The 15542-nt window shown below is 44.1% G+C and overlaps 1 protein-coding gene across 2 annotated transcripts in view; it reads right to left on the reverse strand.

Annotated features, from left to right (window-relative positions):
* LOC143767360 (uncharacterized) overlaps nt 1–15542 on the reverse strand; it is a 272655-nt gene that overhangs the window by 212628 nt on the left and 44485 nt on the right. Inside the window, exon 1 of one of the 2 annotated variants that reach the window (XM_077255621.1) lies at nt 13973–14008. The exons of the other annotated variant lie outside the window; for it this stretch is intronic. The gene's annotated coding sequence lies outside the window, so the exon portion shown is untranslated. Of the gene's footprint in view, nt 1–13972; nt 14009–15542 lie in introns of those variants that run through there. 2 annotated transcript variants of the gene reach the window in all.

Below are 15542 nucleotides of genomic sequence, written 5' to 3' on the forward strand. Positions count from 1 at the left end.
CACTGCCTCTTTACTGCGTACGATGCTACCACAATCTTACAAGTCCTATCAGTTTAATGAAACACAGCTGGACTCCAATGAAGGAGCAGAACCATCTCAAGGGGGATCACAAGGAAATGGACAGCATGTGACTTAAATATGAGTGTCTGAGCAAATGGTCTGAATCCTTCTGACCATGTGATATTTCAGTTTTTCTTTTTTATTAAATTTGCAAAAATTTCAACATTTCTTTTTTTTTCAGTCAAGATGGGGTGCAGAGTGTACATTAATGAGAGAAAAATATGAACTTTGAATTTACCAAATGGCTGCAATGAAACAAAGAGTGGAAAATTTAAAGGGGTCTGAACACTTTCTGTACCCACTGTAAATCTTCCAGTTCTCGCCCCTGAGGTTTTGATGACTCTTAATCAACCAATGACGCTGGAGGAGATTGTGGACATCCTGAAAGAACATCCTGGACCGGATGGGTTGACATATTTGTACTATAAAACTTTTGTAGAGGAGCTTATTCCCCATATGGTCAAGATGTTTAACTCCTTTTTGGAGGGCTCTCCCATTCCGAACACACTATCACATTCTTATTTAACCCTCATCCCAAAGACCGGAAATGACCCCTTAGATTGTACAAATTATCGTCCAATTGCGCTATTAATATCTGCCCTGAAAATATTCACCTGTATACTGGCCAATAGGCTAAACTGCTGGCTACCTCAACTTATCGATAAGGATCAGGTTGGTTTTGTCCCTAATCGACAGTGGGGGGATAACACCAGACGGGCAGTAGATCGGATAGAGGTTTCCAACAGTAATAATACACAGTCCCTCCTAATTGAGTCTTGATGTGGAAAAGGCATTTGACTGCCTATATTGGCCCTTCTTGTTTGAGACTTTGAAGACTTCTGGTATTTCAGTTTCCTACTTAACAGCCATTAGAGCATTGTAAAGATCCACTTTGACCTCAATTAAGCTACCTTTTCAAACCTCCCCTTCGTTTTAATATCTCAAATGGCACATGACAAGGATACCCCCTATCATCTCTACTGTATGCTATGTGCATAGAACCACTGGCGGCAATGATACGACAAAACCCTAACAAATCAGGAGTTGATGTAAAGAACAAAGTATATGATTTTTTTGTTTGCAGACGATGTCCTCTTAACCCTAACTATACTCCATACTACATTACCTAATCTTATGGAAGAATTAAATAAGTATGGGGAGTTATGGCGCTATACACTGAATACTTCTAAAACAGAAGCCCTACCATTAAATAATTCTCCTGATGTATTGGACCATTTAAAATTAATCTTTAAATTTAGATGAAGTCTGATGCTATCAAGTACTTGGAGGTTAACCTGTCTTCTGCTTATAGCAATCTATACCTTTGCAATTATCCGTCACTTTAGAGGAGACTGATGGACAGGTGGATGCCACTCTCGCTCTCATTAATAGGCCATATAACTTCCATTAAAATTTGTCTCCTTCCCAAGCTGCTCTATTTCTTTTAAACTTTACCGTTAAGGTTCCGATAGGTGAACTTACCGTAAGTCCCTACAGGCAGCCATAATGAGGTTCATTTGGAATGGTAAGCGTCACCGGATCTCCAAGCGTGTCCTTGTCTCTCATAAATCACAGGGGGGCCTCGCCGTCAATGACATTATTAAATATAACTGGGCGGCTCATTCACGTAGGATTCTTTTGTGGGCTTCATTATGGGCTTATAATAAATGGACAGAAAATTATAGACAGATAGAAAAACTACGGCTGGCACCAATCCATCCAAATTTGTTATTGTGGACAAATAAGACCACTAAAATTCCAATATCTTTGTTGGGTCCTATGTAGTTTGCTAAGGAGGTTTGGCTTTCATGTATGAAAAGGATTAGTCTAATTCATGATTTCCTTCATATATGAACCCCTGATACCAAATAGTATGGACTCTGCAATGGTCCACCCGTGCGGAATTATTCAGATTTGCGGATCTCGTAGATGGGGACACGTTGGAGCTTCTTTGATTTGAAGATATCAAGTCCAAATTTGTCATTTCTAACAAAGAGTTCTCCACGTTCCTGAATCTAATTGTTTGTTTGGATGTGGGTCCAATTGTTAAAATATAAAATGTCAATAAAAATTTACAGTTATAGAAAAAAAAAGAAGGGGTGTGGTTGGATATCTGTTCACACCAGCACCAGTCCTGGCAGTGATAATCTCCTGGTGATAAAACCTTCAACCTATGGAAACAATAGTACACAGCTTAATCAGTGACACATTGCAGAAATCTGTGCCTCGGCTGCTACACTGTGCTATTGTCAGATTACATAGCAAAAGCCTGCTAACAGAATCCCTTAAAAAAACAAAACACATTAAGGCTATGTGCACACATTCAGGATTTTCTGCAGAATTTTCATTAACAAAACCGGACTTTTTCTGCAGGAAATTCGCATGCGTTTTTTGTACCTTGTTTTCCAGAGCTTTCCAATGCATAAAATAGAGGCAAAAACGCGAAAAATCCGCAAAATTAATGAAAATGCTGCGTTTTATTACCACGATGCGTTTTTTCCGCAGAAAAAAACGCATCATGTGCACAAAAAATGCAGAATGCATTAAAAATGATGGGATGCTTATGTATGCGTTTTTTAAGCGTTTTTTCCACCAAAAACGGAATCCTGAACTTGTGCATATAGCCTTAGAGTCACCACGTCTATAAGAGTTTGGTCTATACAAATATAAAATTAATTAAACCATATCGTAATGTAAATTTGCAGGACAGGCCAGGTCAATAGTCTGTGACTGCTGGACAGGAGTCCTGTGAATCTGCTTACTTCTCGGTTTTCCGGCTAATGCAATGTCCAATCCGCACCAAATACTGAAGGCATCCGGACAGTGGAAACATAGCCTTAGTATCCTCTGCCTCTTATTCCAGAGCTCTTCGATCGCCTTCGTGGATCCAGGATCTTCACCAAATTGGACCTTGGAGGAGCCTACAATCTCGTTAGGATTCGTTCAGGGGCCAAGTGGAGGACCACCTTCAACACTCGCGAGTCACTATGAATACCGGGTAATGCCTTTGGGGCTAAGTAACGCGCCAGCGGGATTTCAGGAGTTCTTCAATGACTTCTTCCGTGACCTTCTCTACGTCTGTGTAGTTGTATATCTGGAGGATATCCTGGTGTTTTCTCTGGACCTTCCTACTCATAGAAGAAATGTCTGCCAGGTGCTCCAATGGTTGAGATAGAATCATCTGTATGCCAAATTTGAGAAGTGCCTCTTTGAGCAGTGCTCTCTGCCCTTCCTGGGTTACAAAGTCTCTGACATGTGTCTCGAAATGGACCCTGAAAAGGTGTCTGCCGTTCTCAAGTGGCCAAGTCCTGTTGGGAGTCAAGGCTATTCAGTGATTCCTAGGGTTCGTCAACCACTACCGGCAGTTTATCCAGCACTTCTTGGATCTGACCAAACCTCTCACTGCTCTGACTCGAAAGGGATCCAATCCTAACGAGTGGCCTCCAGAGGCGAACTCTTCCTTTTTGTCCATTAAACAAGCTTTCTCTACTGCTCCCGCTCTCCATAGGCCGATGGTCAAAAAGCAGTTGTTTGTGGAGGTGGACGCTTCCTCTTCTGGAGCCAGAGCCGTACTCATGCAGAAAATTCCTTCCGGTAGGATGGTGACCTGTGGGTTCTTCTCCAATTCGCTCTCGCCCTGTGAACGCAACTACTCCATTGGTGACAGGGAGTTGTTGGCCGTCAAATTGGCCTTGGAGGAATGGCGTTAACTTCTGTAGGGTGTAGTTCATCTGGTTATTATCTACACGGATCATAAGAACTTTTCCTACATTCAGTCGACTCAGAGGCCTAACCCTAGTCAAGCTCGATGGTTATTATTCGTCGCCCGGTTTGACTTCCGTCTCCACTTCCGTCCAGCTGAAAAGAACATCAAGACTGATGCTTTATCCAGGTTTTTTCCTATGACGACCAAGATGAGGAACCTCGCCACATCATTGATCCATCTAAAACTATCACCGTAATACTGGTCTGGCTGCTGCAACTGCTTTCAGGTAAGACGATCGTCCCTCTCCTGGACAGGAGACATGTACTTCTGTAGGGACATTCGTCTAAGCTTGCTGGTCATGCGGGGCTAAAGAGGATCTTGCAGCTGATTTCGTGGCAGTACTGGTGTCCCAAGATGCGCCTAGATGTCAGTAATTTTGTCACCATTTGTCCCTCATGTGCCCGCAATAAGACTCCCAGAAGGCTTCCTACTGGTCGCCTTCTGCCTCTCCCCGTACTCTCTGCTCCCTAGAGGCACATTGCGATGGATTTCATCACCGACTTGCCGATGTCTTCCGGTTGTACAGTGATATGGGTTGTGGTGGATCGATTCTCCAAGATGGGTCACTTTGTCCCTTTGTCCGGTCTTCACTCCACACTCAAGTTGGTGGTGTTGTTTGTTCAACATGTTCTTCGTCTTCATGGTTTACCGCTTCATATTGTGTCTGAAAGGGGGGTGCAGTTAGTGTCCCGGTTCTGGCGATCCCTCTGCAAGCAGCTGGATGTCTCTCTGGACTTCTCCTTGGCATATCACCCGCAATCCAATGGTCAGATGGAAAGGGTGAACCAGGTACTCACCAACTACCTGCATCACTTTGTCAACACACACCACAGTGACTGGGTTGCCTTGTTGCCAAGGACGGAGTTCTCTTACAACAATCACGTGAGTCTTCTTCTAATTCTCCATTCTTTGTTGTTTATCCCCTTAGTGACGGAGCCAAATTTTTGAAATCTGACCAGTGTCACTTTATGTGGTAATAACTCTGCAACGCTTCAGCAAATCCCAGTGATTTTGAGATTATTTTTTGTGACACATTATACTTTATGATAATGGTAAATTTAGGTCAATATGTTTTGTGTTTATTTATAAAAAATATCAAAAATTTGAGAAAAATGTTAAAAAATTAGCAATTATCAAAATGTTAATGATTATCCCTTTAATCCAGATAGTCATACCACAGCAAACCATTAATAAATAACATTTCTCACATGTCTGCTTTACATCAGCATCATTTGTAAACTGTTATTTTATTTTATTAGCATTTTAGGAGGTTTAAAAATGTAGCAGTAATTTTTCATTTTTTCAAGGAAATTTACAAAATTTATTTTTTTAGAGACTTATCCATGTTTGAAGTGTCTTTAGGGGTCTCATATATTGGGAAACCCCCAAACGTGATACCATTTTAAAACGAGCACCCACTGACATATCGAAAACTGCTGTCAGGTAGTTTATTAACCCTTCAGGTGCTTTACAGGAATTAATGCAAAGTGGTATGACAGAAATGAAAATGTGCATTTTTACCACCTAAATGCCTCTAACTTCTGAACAGATTACTATAGCGGCAGGCTCTAAGGCCAATATTTGTTCATGAATTGCCATGGCAAACATCAGGACCAGACAATCATGATCTGAGGGCACCAATTGGGATAAAGAGGAAGCCCCCACACTCTGTTAACCATTTATAATGATGTAGTCACTATTGACAGCAGCATCTAAGGGGTTAAACAGATTTGGACGGTGCAAACACTGATCGTGGCAGATACACCAAGTTGTCAGCTATAGTGTACAGCCGACAGCTGCTGGATTGTTACCTGTATGGGGAGGCTATTCTCTTATATCTCAGGTCAGTTAAAAGACGTATTGCCTGTCATTAAGGGGTTATGGGTGCCACCCTAGGACTCCGACTCCCTTGGACACCTCTTCTAGTAATCCAGCAGCCGATGATCTGGCTAGAGACTTCTCCAAGATCTAGTCCAAGACCAAGGCTTCCTTTAAACGGGCATCCGTGGTTACAAAAGATCACGCAGACAAGAGACGTCTAGATTTCCTTCCATTCAAACCTGGGGACAAGGTATAGCTCTCTTCTAGGCACATTCACCTCAAGGCTCCCTCCTACAAATTTGCTCCTCGGTTCATCGGTCCATTTGAAGTGCTTTGGAGAATCAATGATGTATGCTACCGGCTGAAATTGCCTCCCTTTTTGTGGATTCACAACTCTTTTCATGTCTCTCCTTAAACCTGTTGTCTTGGACACTACTTCCGGGATAATGATATTCTTCCTTCCCCTGTCTCTGATGGTGAGGTCCTCGAGGTCAAGGCCATACTTCATGTGAAACGGAGAGGGAACAATACATTGTTTTTGGTCGACTGGAAGGGTTTTGGTCCGGAGGAGCGGTCTTGGGAACTGGGAGAGAATATTAATGCTCCACGTCTCATGCATAGGTTCCTGGCTGGCTTGAAAAGGAGGGGGCATAACGGAGGAGGTACTGTAACGATCCAGTCAGCGGGAAAAGTCTTCTGGATACTGAGAGGCTGGGCCCCGTCTGGCCACAGGCATTCCCCTTTTCACCGCAATCTTACTAACCCGGGCTGCGGCGTCTTCCTGACGTGTTTCCTCTGCCTCCTCACTTCCGGGTTGCGGGGGAGCGAGCATATGCTGCATGCGCCGCTGTCAAATGATTTAAAGAGCCCCCTTTTCCTGTAATCACCTCTGAGGCAATCACTGAAAGGTCTGTCTATACTTAAGGACCTCACTTCTTTTGAGAGGTGCCTGGGCAACTTTGTGCATTGTTTTAAGTTGCTGTTCTCAGGTCCCAGACCAGCACCTGCTTGTTCAGCCTTTTTTTTGCCTTGTACTAATACCTAGTGTTTTCCTCTAGTGCTGGGGTCCTGCCTACCAACCTTTTCCGGTTCCCTGGACCTCTCACTCTCCACCCCTCAGTTCCACTGTTCCTCTTGGGTCTGACCCTCTGGTCTTGGAGCTGCTGCACGTGAGCCTCCTTGGTTGATCCGGGTCAATCCCTGTTAAGGGGTTCGCGTGCCGGAGCTCCCTCAGGGGATTTCGGTGTTTCGGCCCAGGGGGTTCTCCTGTTTTAGAGTCTAAATAAAGCTTTGCAATTGATATCCTTGTCCGGCTGGTTCCTAGGGTTCAGCTTCCACAGCATCTTCTGTGGTCAAGTGGATGCATTAAAGGGCCACTGTCACCCCCCTCCTGCCGTTATAAACTAAATGAGCCACCTTGTGCAGCAGTAATGCTGCAGTCTAACAAGGTGGCTCTTTTAGTTTTTGATTCAGTAATTCCCTAAATAAAGCGTTTTAAAATTTGTACAAAATAACCTGTCTGTAGACCTGGAGGCGGTCCGAAGCTTCCTCGGTGAATCTCCCAACGGCCGTCACTCTTCTCTTCTGGGGATGTAGTCGCCGCCCCCTGAGCGCTGTTTCTTCTTAAATCCGGCGCCTGCGCTGTGCGTGCCTGCCTGGGACAGGCACAGTCTTCATTGTCCTTCATAGCTCAGATCCAGGGTGCCTGACTGCGCCTGTGCGGGCAGTGCGGCAACCCTGTTGCTGAATCCCCGCCCCGCACTGTGTTATTCATTATGCACAGTGCGGGGCTGGTATTCCTGGGCATGCGCACTACGCTTGTCAGACGCTCCCCAGGTCCCCCGCCTTCCAGCGTTGTTCTTTGTGGCTGTTCAAAACGTCGGCAATGAAACCTGTATATTCCGGCAATGCTGGAAGGCGGGGGACCGGGGGAGCGTCTGAACAGCGCAGTGTGCATGCCCAGGAATACCAGCCCCGCACTGTGCATAATGAATAACACAGTGCGGGGCGGGGATTCAGCAACAGGGTTGCCGCACTGCCCGCACAGGCGCAGTCAGGCACCCTGGATCTGAGCTATGAAGGACAATGAAGACTGCGCCTGTCCCAGGCAGGCACGCACAGCGCAGGCGCCGGATTTAAGAAGAAACAGCGCTCAGGGGGCGGCGACCACATCCCCAGAAGAGAAGAGTGACGGCCGTTGGGAGATTCACCGAGGAAGCTTCGGACCGCCTCCAGGTCTACAGACAGGTTATTTTGTACAAATTTTAAAACGCTTTATTTAGGGAATAACTGAATCAAAAACTAAAAGAGCCACCTTGTTAGAATGCAGCATTACTGCTGCACAAGATGGCTCTTTTAGTTTATAACGGCTGGAGGGGGGTGACAGTGGCCCTTTAACCTCGCTTTGCCTGCCTTGGCGTCACACAGAGTAGGAAATGAAGGAGTCAAGGAGTATTTTAACCCCTTAGTGCCAGAGGCAATTTTGTACTTAAAGGGAACCTATCACCCCGTTTTTTTCGGTATGAGATAAAAATACTGTTAAATAGGGCCTGAGCTGTGCATTACAATAGTGTAGTTTGTGGACCCCGATTCCCCACTTATGCTGCCGAAATACGTTACCAAAGTAGTCATTTTCGCCTGTCAATCAGGCTGGTCAGGTCGGATGGGCGTGGCTTCTTCCCCCAGATATTGCGTAGTTTTCCGTTGGTGGCGTAGTGGTGTGCGCATGTCCAACGTCCCGAATCCTGCACAGGGGTGTGAAAATAGCAGCAATGTCCGTTATTCCATTGGTGGTCGGTGGGCGCGGCCATCTTCCTTTGGCCGCGCGTGCGCAGAAGCGGCGCTCTGCTGGCCGCGGCTTCAGGAAAATGGCCGCCGCGATCTCCATCTGCGCACGCGCGGCATCCCGCGGCCATTTTCCTGAAGCCGCGGCCAGCAGAGCGCCGCTTCTGCGCACGCACGGCCAAAGGAAGATGGCCGCGCCCACCGACCACCAATGGAATAACGGACATCGCTGCTATTTTCACCCCCCCGTGCAGGATTGGGGACCTTGGACATGCGCACACCACTACGCCACCAACGGAAAACTACGCAATATCTGGGGGAAGAAGCCACGCCCATCCGACCTGACCAGCCTGATTGACAGGCGAAAATGACTACTTTGGTAACGTATTTCGGCAGCATAGGTGGGGAATCGGAGTCCACAAACTACACTATTGTAATGCACAGCTCAGGCCCTATTTAACAGTATTTTTATCTCATACCGAAAAAAACGGGGTGATAGGTTCCCTTTAATGACCAAGCCAATTATTAGGCTATAGCTCTGGAACGCTTCCACGGATTCCACTGATTCTGAAATTGTTTTATGTGACATACTGTACTTCATGTTAGTGGTAAAATTTCTTCGATATGACTTTATGAAAAAAACAGAAATTTGGCAACAATTTTGAAAATGCAGCAATTCTCAAACTTTTAATTTTTGTGCCCTTAAATCAGAGAGTCATATTACACAAAATCGTTAATAAATAACATTTCCCAAATGTCAACTTTACATCAGCACAATTTTGGAACCTTAATTTCTTTTTGTTAGGACGTTATAAGGGTTAAAAGTTGACCAGCGATTTCTCATTTTTCTAAAAAAATTTACTAAAGCATTTTTGAGGGACCACCTCACATGTGAAGTGAGTTTGGGAGGTCAATATAACAGAAAATACCCGAAAGTGACACCATTCTAAAAACTGACCCCTCAAGGTGCGCAAAACCACATTCAAGAAGTTTATCAACCCTTCAGGTACTTCACGAGAACTAAAGCAATGTGGAAGTAAAAAAAATGAACATTTTTCTTTTTTTACAAAAAAATTACTTTGGAACCCAACTTAACATATTTATTTTCACAAGGGTATCAGAAGAAAAATGGACCACAAAATTTGTTGTGCAATTTCTCCTGAGTATCCTGTATGTGGGGGAAAGCCACTGTTTGGGTACATGGCAGGGCTCAGAAGGGAGGAAGCACCATTTGGTTTTTTGAACGCAAAACTAGCTGTAATCAATGGCGGGCAGGTTTGGAAACCCCCTGATGTACCTAAACAGTGGAACCCCCCTAATTCTAACTCCAACCCTAACAGAGCCCTAACCCCAACCATGACCCCAACACACCGCTAACCACAACCCTAACCCCAACACCACTGTAACCCCAACACAACCCTAACCCCAACCCTAGTTCTAACACTAGCCCCAACCCTAACCCTAGCCCAACCCTAACTCTAACCCTAGCCCCAACCCTAGCCCCAATTCTAACCCTACCCCAACTCTACCCTAGCTAAATCCTAACCCTAACTCTAACCCTAATCGTAGCTCTAACCCTAGCCCCAACCCTAACCCTAGTTCTAACCCTAGCTCCAACACTAACCCTACCTGTAACTCCAACCCTAGCCCCAACCCTAACTGAAAAACATTTTTTAATTGTATTATTTTTACATAAGGGAGTGATAAAGGGAGGTCTGATTAACTTTTTTTTTTTATCACGGTGATAGACCCTATCACAGTGATCAACATGAACCAATAGGATAAATCTCCTATTGTTGTTGGGTGCCCGCCATTTTCTTCCTCAAACAAAATGCTGAGGGTTGGGAGACATCACCAGGGGATGCAAGAGGTGCCGAAGGTATTGGGGGGGCTTGGGGAACCCCATTTCTCTCTCCTCTGATGTGCTAGATCATATCAGAGGTGAGAGAAAAATAAGAAATAGGACTTTTTTTGTGGTCGCCGTTATTCCATGAATAACAGTGATCACAGCACTGAGGTTGGTAAAAACTGACCCGAATCTTGTTCTCTGGGGTCTCAGCTACCCAGTAGAATTTCTGAAGTTGAGGGGCACTATAACCTTATTTCTCAGCGTTGTTAAAAAGCGTATCAGCGGTCGTTAAGGGGATAAGATTGTTGGATAGTGCAGTGATAAGGGTGTTGAAGTGCAAAGTTTTAGGTATTAACCCCTTAAGCACCGAGGGTAGTTTGCACGTTACTGACCGGGCCAATTTTTACAATTCTGACCACTGTCCCTTTATGAGGTTATAACTCTGGAACGCTTCAATGGATCTTGGCGATTCTGACATTGTTTTCTCATGACATATTGTACTTCATGATAGTGGTAAAATTTATTCGATATAACTTGCGTTTATTTGTGAAAAAAACATAAATTTAGCAAAAATGTTGAAAATTTCGCAATTTTCCAACTTTGAATTTTTATGCCCTTAAATCACAGAGATATGTCACACAAAATACTTAATAAGTAACATTTCCCACATGTCTACTTTACATCAGCACATTTTTGGAACCAAAATTTATTTTTTTGTTAGGGAGTTATAAGGGTTAAAAGTTGACCAGCAATTTCTCATTTTTACAACACCATTTTTTTTTTTAGGGACATCTCATTTGAAGTCATTTTGAGGGGTCTATATGACAGAAAATACCCAAGTGTGACACCATTCTAAAAACTGCACCCCTCAAGGTGCTCAAAATCACATTCAAGAAGTTTATTAACCCTTCAGGTGTTTCACACGAGTTTTTGGAATGTTTAAATAAAAATGAACATTTAACTTTTTTTCACACAAAATTTATTTCAGCTCCAATTTGTTTTATTTTACCAAGCGTAACAGGAGAGAATGGACCACAAAAGTTGTTGTACAATTTGTCCTGAGTACGCTGATACCCCATATGTGGGGTAAACCATTGTTTGGGCGCATGGCAGAGCTCAGAAGGGAAGGAGCGCCATTTGACTTTTCAATGCAAAATTGACTGGAATTGAGATGGGACGCCATGTTGCGTTTGGAGAGCCCCTGATGTGCCGAAACATTGAAACCCCCCACAAGTGACACCATTTTGGAAAGTAGACCTCTTAAGGAACTTATCTAGATGTGTGGTGAGCACTTTGACCCAACAAGTGCTTCACAGAAGTTTATAATGCAGAGCCGTAAAAATAAAAAATCACATTGTTTCACAAAAATGATCTTTTTGCCCCCAATTTTTTATTTTCCCAGGGGTAAGAGAAGAAATTGGACACCAAAAGTTGTTGTGCAATTTGTACTGACTACGCTGATACCTGATATGTGGGGATAAACAACTGTTTGGGTGCATGGCAGAGCTCGGAAGGGAAGGAGCGCCATTTGACTTTTCAGTGCAAAATTGTCTGGAATTGAGATAGGACACCATGTCGCGTTTGGAGAGCCCCTGATGTGCCTAAACATTAAAACCCCCCACAAGTGACACCATTTTGGAAACCCCCCTAAGGAACTTATCTAGATGTGTTTTGAGAGCTTTGAACCCCCAAGTGTTTCACTACAGTTTATAACGCAGAGCCGTGAAAATAAAAATTCTTTTTTTTTTTCACGAAAATGAATTTTTAGCCCCCAGTTTTGTATTTTCAGAAGGGTAACAGGATAAATTGGACCCCAAAAGTTGTTGTCCAATTTGTCCTGAGTACGCTGCTACCCCATATGTGGAGGGGAACCACCGTTTGGGCGCATGACAGAGCTCGGAAGGGAAGGAGTGCCATTTAGAATGCAGACATAGATGGATTGGTCTGCAGGCATCACGTTGCATTTGCAGAGCCCCTGATGTACTCAAACAGTATAAACCCCCCACAAGTGACCCCATATTGGAAACTAGACCTCCCAAGGAACTTATCTAGATGTGTAGTGAGAACTTTGAACCCCCAAGTGTTTCACTACAGTTTACAACGCAGAGCCGTGAAAATAAAAAATCTTTTTTTTTCCCACAAAAATGATTTTTAATCATTTTTTGATTGCCTTTTATTACAATTTTTGTGAGGCAGAATGACCAAAAACCAGCTATTCATGAATTTCTTTTGGGGGGGGGGGCGTTTATACCGTTCCACGTTTGGTAAAATTGATAAAGCAGTTTTATTCTTCGGGATAGTACGATTACAGCGATACCTCATTTATATCATTTTTTTAATGTTTTGGCGCTTTTATACGATAAAAAACTATTTTATAGAAAAAATAATTATTTTGGCATTGCTTTATTCTGAGGACTATAACTTTTTTATTTTTTCGCTGATGATGCTGTTTGGCGGCTCGTTTTTTGCGGGACAAGATGACGTTTTCAGCGGTACCATGGATATTTATATCCGTCTTTTTGATCGCGTGTTATTCCACTTTTTGTTCGGCGGTATGATAATAAAGCGTTGTTTTTTGCCTCGTTTTTTTTTACGGTGTTCGCTGAAGGGGTTAACTAGTGGGACAGTTTTATAGGTCGGATCATTAAGGACGCGGCGATACTAAATATTTGTACTTTTATTGTTTTGTTTTTTTTTAGTTAGATAAAGAAATGTATTTATAGGAAGAATACATATATTTTTTTCATTATTTAGGTTTTTTTTTTTTTTTTTACACATGTGGAAATTTTTTTTTTACTTTTTTTACTTTGTCCCAGGGGGGGACATCACAGATCGCTGATCTGACAGTTTGCACAGCAGTGTCAGATCGGCGATCTGACTTACAGCGCTGCAGGCTTACCAGTGCCTGCTCTGAGCAGGCGCTTGGTAAGCCACCTCCCTGCAGGACCCGGATGCAGCCCCGCGGCCATTTTGGATCCGGGCCTGCTGCAGGGAGGAGGAGGTGAGAGACCTCGGAACAATGCGATCACATCGCGTTGCTCTGAGGGTCTCAGGGAAGCACACAGGGAGCCCCCTCCCTGCGCGATGCTTCCCTATACCGCTGGAACACTGCGATCATGTTTGATCGCAGTGTGCCGGGGGTTAATGTGCCTGGCACATAGTGCTGGATGTCAGCTGCGATAGTCAGCTGACACCCGGCCATGATCGGCCGCGCTCCCCCCATGAGCGCGGCCAATCGCATATGACGTACTATCCCGTCTCTGGGAATTAAGTCCCAGGTCACCTTGATGGGATAGTACGTCATATGGGATTAAGGGGTTAAGTATAAACTTATACTGGATGAAATTTTTGGCCAGATTGGATTTTATCCACAGAGGTTCGGCGCACCTGGAGCAAACGTGTTTGAAGCGTGAGCCAGGGCTGCCGCTGTCTGTGCAGAGTTGTTCTGAATGTAGGAGGTGCAGCTTCATCCAGGGCTCTATGTAATGTTGCAGTACAATGTGTCAGTGCAGAGTCAGAACATGAGAGGGAGGAGATTGGGGTCCATGATAAAATAACAGAAGTTCTGGCTGCAGAGAAGGAGAAGAAACGGCCGTCAGTAAGTTATATGGGAGCGAGACTAAGAATGTGACGGCAGCACTGAAGTGGTTAATGTCCCCTGTGCCCAGTAATGGGGAATCTCCAGCACTTACCTCCACCTGCAGAGCCGCACACCACATATATGGCTGCTCTGTGCGCACAGGACCTGGGATGAGGTCACAGGAGGGGAGGAGTCAGGGGTCACATGATCCGGGGCCTCAGTGTATGCAGGACTCTGCTGTGCTGGTTGTCATGGTGCTGGATGAGGGGCAGTATGAGGTGGTCATGCACAGCCTGTTTAAGGCTACATTCCCTCCATGAGTTTTTGTTGGTGCAGAATTTGTGCCCTTATTAAGTAAATTAAGTTACTTGCTTTTTTATCACATTTTTATTGCTGCGTTTTTTTGTCTCTTGTTAGTATGTCGTGTTTCAAATAAAGCTGCTTTATGTTTGATGCATCCTGGTATTTAGTTTTGTCAAAACTTTATTGATATACTTACGTGTGGATTATATGCGGGTTCAAGTGGAAACGCACTAAGAACGCATGTACGTCTTTTACCTACTTTTTTTCGTCATCTAATGCAAGTCTAAAGGGAAAATCCGCAGATAAAACTCAGCTCACCCGCAAGAGAAACTGACATTCTGGGGACCTGAATCACACACCGCAGGTCAGTATACGCCGAGTAATAAAAGGCACAGTGGCCAGAAGATTGCAGCATTCGGTCAGGATTTTACCTCAGTATGTGTAAGTCAAAACCAGGAGTGGGTGATAATACAGAAGTGGTCACGTGTTTCTATTACACTTTTCCTCTGATTTTTCCACTCCTGGTTTGGGCTTACAAATACTGAGGTAAAAAAAACTCACTAAATACTGCGTGTGTGAACATGGCATTAGACACCGCGTGCACGCGTGACTGCGGACCTCCGTTTAATTAGATAGAGAAGACGCACACACACATATAAAGATATGTATACACACAAATAGGTAAAATATTTCCCTACTAACTTCCCTACCAAACCTCTTTTTTTCCCCTCTGCTGCACCCAGTGAAAAAGTGGGAAGAGTAAAGGAAATCCCCAACCCTATAAGGCCGGTGTCACACTAGAGAGTTTTACGGACGTATGAGAGGCGCAAAAACTACGTATTGCACACAGACCAATGATTCTCTATGGGGCAGCTCCTATCTGCCGTATATTTCTCAGCTGTGTTTTACGGGCGTAGAAAATCGCAGCATGCTACGTTTGTCAGCGTATTGCACAAAAAATCCCCCAACGAAAGTCTATGGGGGCGAGAAAAATACGGATTACACACGGACCATCAGTGTGACTTGCGAGAAATACGTACCGGTGTTCTAGAGAAAAGCCGGCAATTCAGTGCAGTGTACAGTAAAATCACACTGAAAGGTTAGAATAGAATAGATAAAATAAATGTCAGTGAGACACATATAAATGTATTTATATTTCATACAGCGCTAGATAGCAGAAAAGCCGGTAATTCATTTGCCTGTTTTTGCTATCTCCTTCCTTTTTTTCTGCGTATTCCTCACTACTAATGTTAGTAGAGTGTGTGTGCAAAATTTGGGACTCTAGCTGTTAAAATAAAGGGTTAAATCGCGGAAAAAATTGGCGTGGGCTCCCGCGCTATTTTCTCCGCCAGAGTGGGAAAGCCAGTGACTGAGGGCAG

The sequence above is a fragment of the Ranitomeya variabilis genome, chromosome 4, assembly GCF_051348905.1.
Source record: "Ranitomeya variabilis isolate aRanVar5 chromosome 4, aRanVar5.hap1, whole genome shotgun sequence".
Classification (NCBI taxonomy): domain Eukaryota; kingdom Metazoa; phylum Chordata; class Amphibia; order Anura; family Dendrobatidae; genus Ranitomeya; species Ranitomeya variabilis.